At 34.7% G+C, this 8,744-nt stretch overlaps 1 long non-coding RNA gene across 1 annotated transcript; it reads right to left on the reverse strand.

Annotated features, from left to right (window-relative positions):
• Positions 1–6,184: 6,184 nt before the first annotated feature.
• Positions 6,185–7,947, reverse strand: LOC142172380 (uncharacterized). Its single transcript, XR_012701720.1, has 2 exons — positions 6,695–7,947; positions 6,185–6,620 (listed from the first exon to the last, which is right to left on the reverse strand). It is a non-coding gene; the product is annotated as an uncharacterized LOC142172380 (long non-coding RNA).
• Between the last annotated feature and the right edge of the window lie 797 nt (positions 7,948–8,744).

The raw sequence follows: 8,744 nt of genomic DNA on the forward strand, positions 1-8,744 counted from the left end.
AAGAGAGAAGCATTCCGTATTAGAAATTTTTCATTATAGAAATGATACCAAATAACCACAGTAAAGGACTACTATTTAGAAATTAATTTATATGTTCTAAATTTCAGTTTCTTAATTTAATTTTTTGAGACATAAATATGATAAAAATAACACGTGCTAGTCAGTTTTCGGACTGGTAATTGAAAAATAGCCATCATTTGTAAAGTTATTGAAAAATAACCACTATTTTGCTACAACACGGAAAGTTCCAACATAATATACTGGAGATTTGTGCACCTGTGTATGAACTTCCAGCATATTATGCTGGAACTCCAGCACACGAAAAGTTCCAGCATAATATATTGGAGATTGGAGTACCTGTATATGAACTTCTAGCATATTATGCTGGAAGTTCACATGTAAAAAAATCGAACTACAGTATATTATATTAGAATATTTTCCGGATTTTGAATAGTATTTTCGCTCAGATTTATCTTTACATAAAAAGTGGATAAATTTCGATTACTTTTGAAATTATATCTATTTTTCAATTAACACTCATAAATCTGACTATTTTTGAATTTTCATAAACTGCGTAAGGCCCACTAAAAAAAAGAAACTCTCTTCACCTACAAGTGTTTTTTGTTTTTATGAAGACACAATCCCACGGTCCAACTAGTGTCAATTCCAAACCCCTACGAATTAATGCACAAGGTACATTAACACTAGTGAATAGTATAAACAAGTAAAGGAGAATTCTTGTGTGGTCCCAATCAATACCAATAATTGCCACATAGTAGTGGTAGATAAACATGGTATGTGAGAGAGAAACTATAAACATTTCATACTTTTTTTTATATCTAATTTAACCATAGTTTAATGTTGTGTCTTAGTGTTGAGCCATTCGCTTGTGTTTGGTTCATACCCTTTCTTTTTTGCTTTGCTCATTCGAAAGTCTATTTTTAAAGATGCCTTAGGTGAATTTTACGTGAAGTGGATGTGTATACAGTTAAAACCGATCCTCGGTCATGAAGATCGATCGAGGATGGCATTTCAATCAAGGGGTATTTTCATGAAGACCCCGAACGAATTCCGAGATGGGGGCGTCGAGCTCGGGTGTTCGAATCGACCGAGGTAACATCGACCGATACATGTCCCGAATATCGATGCCCAAAAGTGATCACCTAGCTCGAAACCAAGGCCGAGGTTCCGATCCGATACCGAGCTCGAGTCGGTATCGAGTTCACATACAAAAAGCTGTTACAACCGCACCAAAGGAGAGAATCTCTGCGGGAATTAAGGAGGAGACACACCATCATGGGTCCTCCACTAGTAATATTTATTCCATCATGCTGCTGTAGATAAAGTAGTGATCCTTGGCTATATAAAAAAAAGATAGTTTGTAATAGAAGACACTTTTGGCTAGGATTAAGAATTCATTGTGTTTATCTTTCTAAAGCTCACTAAATATCTTTGTTCATCATCTTCTATTTTTGCACCATAAATACGTGTATTGTTATTTTCAGATCAAAGGAATCTACTTGCCCTTAGAACCATCCCCAAAAAATTATACTATATACAAATTTAAAATTATTTTTTATGTATATATAGTATGTATTAATTCTCTTTGGATTATTAATGTGCATATTTCTTCATACGTAGAATTCCCTTAACGAAATTGCCTCAAATAACGAGGTTCGCTGTTCACTTAAGGTACGCGGAGAAAGGAACGCACCTCAAAGGAAATAATATCGATAGCCTACCTTAATGTATGCATTCGTTAATACTTCCACATTTCGAGCAAATATAGGTAGTTAATATACCTATTGATTTATAATAAATATCGGAATCGAGTAAATGTAACAGGCCACATTTGTCTCTTAAATACTCCTACCATAATAGACCATGGACAACAAAATGATATTTTGACTTTTTCGGAGACAATGTGACCCCAATATTTTTACTTTTTTTAATCCTTATAGTTAATAAGGGCTATATGACTTTCGGTCTTGTCAAATTAAAATTTTGCAATCACCTTTTTCATAGGCAAAAAAAGAGTTTTCTATTTCTCCGTTTGAAATAGAATTGCAAATTGTTATGTGTTCAAAGTGATATTTTGTTTTGCCTTAACACAAATTGTTGCTATTGTAAAATCGATTTTTCTACTAATAGCATGTTTGGCCAAATTTTTCGAAAGCACTTTTTGTTTATTTTTTTTCAAAGATGAAATGTTTGGCCAAGTTTTTAAAAGGAAAATAAATGCTTTTGAGTAGAAGTAGAAACAGTTTTGGAGAAGCAGAAAAAAGTAGCTTCTTTTGAGAAACACTTTTTTAAAAAGCATTTATGAGAAAAAAATTCGCTTAGAAATACTTTTTTACATCTTGGTCAAACACTAATTGTTGCTCGGACGCGCTTTTCAAATTAATTAATCAAATACAAACTGTTTCTCACCAAAAATACTTTTGAGAAAAGCGCTTTTGAGAAAAAACACTTATCAAAATAAGTTAATTTTAGAAACTTGGCAAAGCATGCTATAAGACTTCTTTATTTTAACAAAGCACCTCTATATGGTATAAACTCATTTAATTGTTGCTTTTACGTTTGTAGTGTCAATTTGTAATCACGCATATAAAAAGGGTAAACAGAAACATAAAACAACATCAACAACCCAGTAAAATCTCATAAGTGGAATCTGGAAAAGGTAGAGTGTACGTAGATCTTAGCCCTACTCCGGATGAGTAAAGATACTATTTTTGAAAGACTCTTGGCTCAAGAAATAAATAAGAAACATAGCTCTTTTTAAATGACCAAAAAAAATACAAAATCGAAAAAATAAAAATATATCACATACAATACAAAAGAGGAAACATGAAGATAATTCATGCTATATTATGTAACTTATGTGTGGAAATACATAGGTTACATTTAAATTCAACATTGGTGTTCAATTAATGAGGTCCTTTAAATTTTGTGTTTGACGAGCGCAAAACTGGTGTATAAAACTTAGACTCTCTAGTCAAAGATAGTATAGTATTTTAATCGTCTCCACAGAGAATGATTTAAATAATATTTAAATAAATCTTTAGCTTAACACTATTCATGAAAATAACCTTTGATTTGGTATCATCAACGAACTACGGGTAAAAAACTAACATTATCAATTACGAGTGAATAATAAAAATTGGGTAGCTAAGTAGTAACGATAGAATAACAATGAGAGAAATAAGGGCTTGACAAGATACGTGTTCAACCATTATTCGGGGTATAACTCTGTGTTCAGTTCACTCTTAAGTTTTATTGACTCTTCCGATTTCAATAGATGATTAGGCTATCTTAAGAATTCAAATTCTTCTTCCGAATGAATTAGAGTTTGCTAAACAACCTAATGATATGTTTTATGAACATATGCAAGAATACGTTGAATGAATGATCTTATGGAGAACGCCTATCGACTATTCCTCTAAATTAGGCCAATCGATATCTCTACAAACTCTTTCGATTACCTTTAAGAGTCATGAAATCAACCCAAACAAGATAACACAATGCGAATTGCAGCAACACTTCTCTTTCGATTAAAGTAAAATCACAATTAACTTTGCAATTCAATTAGAAACTCGTTTAAAAAATTCAAATAACTAACAGAAATCAAACCCAAAATAATAGACAAGTCACAGTATCTGTCAATAACCCTAAGAAAGATTACTCCATAGTGAAGAAGTTGTTCATCACAAGAGTATTAAGAGAACAAAAAAATATTACAACCCACGAATTCAAACAAACTTTTGTATTTAATGATTCAGATGAAGTATTAAAAGTCTATGTTATTTTCTTACCTTCTTCTCTCCAAAAGTTACTCCCAAAATCCAAGATGCCTCATTTGGGACGAGCTTTGGCTTCACATAGGTCAAAAGAATTTCTCTCACATTACAAAAATAGGCCTGGCAAAAAATTCTCGAAGACGTATGTGCACGGCCATGCATCTGGGTGTATAGGCGCGCATATTGCCGTGCATCTTGTACATGCCGTATGTGGTATGTACGCGCTCAAGTGCGTGGTTGGGGTTGTTCGTGCGCGACCGCACATGAGCCTTTCTTTCTCTCTCAACTTGTTTTTCTCCCACTTCGTACACTATCTGTTTATTTATCCTCTCTGCACCACCTGCACTGAAGGCAACATATTAGACCATAATCAGGTTAAATCCTATCAAATCAACCAAATCATGGACACAAAGAAGGCCTAAATGTCGAGTAATTCTAAGCTCAACAATGGCATGCCGAACTAATATATAATTTAAATTTGATGAATTTGCACTAAAAATATTATACCTTTAGGAATCATTTGATAAGTTATATAAGAATAGTATTGAATATGGTATATTAGTAATGTTAAGATTAATTATGCTGGGATCCGTTATGCTTTGATTATTTCCTTTCCACGATTTGATTTGGTGTATTAAAAATAATATGAATTGCATATGGGTGTCTACATGCTTATCTATGTATTAAAAACTATGGTATTACTAATGTCATGGTTTGCTATGTATTAGTTATACATATGATAAAATCAAATAGGGTGTATAACTAATACATGTAGGGATTATTTGATTTGAAGACAAGTTATGTTGAGATTAGTTATGTTGTGATTAATTATCGAGATATTATTTCTAATTCATTGTTTAGTATATTGTAATAATCCAGAGTTCGTCAATTTTATTACTTTATCTTGGCATAACCTATACTTGTCAGATAGTAGAATAGTAATTCAAGATAAGTTATCCCAAATTAAATGTAAGACTCCGTAAAATTTTACCTAGAACTCAAGGTTTCCGGTGCCCAAGTAGGCTAATGCGTTAGAAGGTAGTATAATTTTTGCAGCCCATTATGCGTCCACATAATAATTTTGCGGACCGCAGATCTGCCGCAAAGTGCAACAGAAACAATGCCAATTTTTGAGGTCATTTTGTGGTTCATTATGCGACCGCATAATCATTTTGCGGGTCGCACATCCGTCGCAGATTCAGCATGAAAAATTCCGCAGAGGGAATTTTGTGGTGCGTTATGAGACCGTATAACTGGTCTGCGGACCGTAAACCTACCGCAGACCTGACCCGAACAGCCTAGTTTGGGAGGGTGATTTTGCGCTCCCTTATGCGGATCGCATACCTGTTCTGCGGTTCACTCTGCGATCGCAGAATTGAGTTCGGAGGGTTCATTTTCTATTTTCTTATAACCGACCCCATTTTGATTAAAAGCCATCAGGACTCGTTTAGAAGGCAAAGATCTGATATTTTAGTGAGATGGGAAGGGAGCAAGGGAGAGAAAGAATGTCACTAATATCTCCACACTTCAATTCCTTGCATAAGCCTAAGAAGAATTCACAAGGAAAACTTGCAAAATTGTCTACTAAAGAAGTAAGGTTCTATTTCGAATTTGGGGCAGAAGATGGGTAATGGGGAGTGTGATTCTTGGGAATGGGAGTTATTCTTGTGCATGCATATATCAATAAAGGTGGTGGGGAGGTTATTGAACTAATATGAGTAAACTCTTGGTGTTGGAATGGTGGTGGGGTGAAGGTAATCCCATAAAAGAACCTTGTCACCAAATTGCACGCCTGGTGCTTGATGAAATGCTTAAATGAGTTGAACCCATAAAAAATATCCCTAATTATGATTTAATTTTGTCATGTCTCTAATTAGATTAATGTCGTTAGGAGCTTCGGAACGTTGTAGTAAATTTAACGAAAGCCCAAGACAAGTATGTTGGCTAAACTTCTCTCCTAGAATCAAATTTCATGATATTCTCGTAAGCTCAGTGTGATTGGCCCAAGTCCTTATTTCTCATGTTCCGAGTCATTCCTAGTAAATTCAGCGATTTCAAATAAACTTTGTGTTGTAAGATGTATACTCCAAAATGTGTCCCAATTGCCTCTATCATATTACGTTCTCCTTCGGGAATGTATTCAAGTATGACTAATGTATCAAAATGTTATGATTTGAAATCATGTTTCAACTGCAAGTTTATTATGCCTAATTTTGAGAACAAGCTTGATGTTTTAACTTCAATACCACACAAGAGGGGGTTGATTTGTGTGGTATTCAATTTTTTGCGTGCACAGATTATAGAATAACCTGGTTCTTCTATGTGTTCCTTATACTACTATTGCGGAATAATAAATACAGAAATTAAAGAACACAAGGATTTTTACGTGGAAAACACCTGACTCAAAAGGTGAAAAAATCACGACCTATTTCCCAGTAGGATTTTCCTAAACTCTTCACTAAATCACTGAGCCAAAAACTGCATTTACAAAACACTTTTGTAAACCTAGGATTAACTTTATTCCCGTTGTGGCACACAGCCTCTAACTGTTGCGACAACTTCAAGTTAACTCTAACTTGAATACTCTGAGTACCTATTACAAATGCCTCTAGATAAAGCTGAAAGGTACAATATGAAAACACCTACTACAATTGAACTAGAATAAAAAACAGACACTTGGAACTGGTTTTTCTATCTGGTTCATGTAGCTTCAGGTTCGCACACTTGAATCACCCACGAACTGCTTGCAAAATGCCTTGCTATTTTGCTCTCAATTCACGTTTAACTTCTGCTTTTGTGCGTCACATGTAGAATGAGAATATCCTGCGATTTATAGAGTTAGTAGAGTAGAAAATAACTAGAGATCTATGCACACAAGAGATGGACCTGGTTCATGCCTGAGCTTCCTTTGTTAATCTTCAAAACTAACCTTCACTTGGGCCAACAAATTCTCCCTTTTTGATGATGACAAACTCTGTGCTCTTCATAAGCTTAGGCCCTATTTCAACTTAGCTCAACATCAACAGAATGTTAGAAATATTTTTCTATTTTATCACTTAACATCAAGGACCAGGTTCATTAGGTTATAAACATCACTGTTCAAAGTGTAAAGCATAACCTTTTTCCCCATTTTGGCATCATCGAAAAGTTGCATAAATAAGTAAGATAACCAAATTTTAAAACTTACTCATGGCCACTGGGGCTACTTCAAATGCAATCATGGGTTAATCATCATAGATCAAGCTAACAATTTTAACCATCAAAGAAATATAAACAAACGGTTAGAGCAAAAGACAGTGAATTTCATTGATGATTGATAAGCTTCTACCACAAAGCATAAGAAGAAATAAAAATACTAGAAACATGAACAAAAGAAACAAAAAAATCCTGAACTGGGTCACTGGTTGATCTACACTAGGCTAGGAGGCTTAAGGTCGAGAAGGACTAGGTGTTTGGTTTTTGGCTTGGAGGAGTTTCAGCATATCCTGAAGATTGCCATCATTCTTCTCCTTTTCTCTTGCCAGCTCAGTTCTGAGAGCATCTCTCTCAGTCTCCATCTCTGCCAACCTCTTCTTCATCCTCTCAATCTCATCATACTTAGCCCCACTTTCTTCAGTAGGTCTGCGAGGGTTTCCTCTACAGATGAACCAGGTTCATCTCTATTTTTTCCAAGTTGAACAAGCCCTTCAGCAGCTTTGCCAGACCCACTTACCCCTGTTTTCTGTACACTCTCGTCTACTCCTCCAGATTTCTCTTCCCAAACAACCATTGCACTTGTGTCTTTGGTTAAACTTACAGGAGTGGGTGAAGGTTCAGCCACTCTTTTACCCTTTTTCCTCACAACACTCCTAACTCCCTTGCTCTCCTTTTCTTTTACCTTTTTATTTTTACCACCAACTTCTGCAGACTCAGTAGTTTCAACACCTGCTATAGACCCTACCAGCACAAACCTATTCTCCAAATTTGTATCAACTTCAGAAATTGTCTCAGGAGTAATTTTAGGGCCAGAAGTACCTGTTCAGTTTCAGAAGAAACCGTTTCTTCCCCCTCAGTAGCAGATTTAAATTAGTCTTCAGATTTTTGAGGTTCCTGGACCTGGCTATCCTTTAATTGTTTATCTAATTTCTTGATTTGTTCTCTCCCTGCAACAACCTTGCGAGCAAGCATCTTTACTATTTTCTTAGAGGTTGGGGTGGTGGAAAGGATGATAGTGGGTGTGGACGTCTAATCAAACTCAATTTTAGTTTTGAAAAGACTTTGGAATATATCCCTAGAATCTAGGTACGTCAATTCGGTTGGGATTCTTTTGAATGGAATTGGTTCACTTGTAACAGATAAGTCCAAAAGGAGTTTGGAATTAGGTAGGACTCTGCTCATGATCCAAATATTATTATTTCAAATTATGTAGAGTGTAAAAAACATACCGTGTTATCTTTGATGAACCAGGTTCTTCATTGATAATTCTCTTGTGTAAGTCTAAATTTGCCAAAATAGAGAAAATATCATTAGAGATTAATGAGTCATTTTAACACATGGCACAAGAGTATACTATTGAAAGTATGATTCTGAGAAAAAATTAATCTAATTATATACACATTTTCAGATTTTCTAACCAAAAATAATTTTTTTTCAATTGTTTTTTTTTAATTTTTTTTCGTTGTGAATTCTGAACTGGTCCTTTTAGGTGTTCTTATTTATCCTTAATTCTAACATGTTCCTTTCAAAGTGATCTCTACTCAGGGCTTTTGTGAAGATGTCAGCTATTTTCTTGTCAGTAGCATAAAATTCCACAGTGATCAACCCTTTTTCATAGTTATCCCTCAAAAAGTGATGCCTAACATCTATGTGCTTAGTTCTCTTATGATGAACCAGGTTCTTGGTCATACTAATAGCACTAGTGTTATAAAAAAAATGAGGATACAACCAACATCAATTCCAAAGTCTATT

The sequence above is a fragment of the Nicotiana tabacum genome, chromosome 18, assembly GCF_000715075.1.
Source record: "Nicotiana tabacum cultivar K326 chromosome 18, ASM71507v2, whole genome shotgun sequence".
Lineage (NCBI taxonomy): Eukaryota > Viridiplantae > Streptophyta > Magnoliopsida > Solanales > Solanaceae > Nicotiana > Nicotiana tabacum.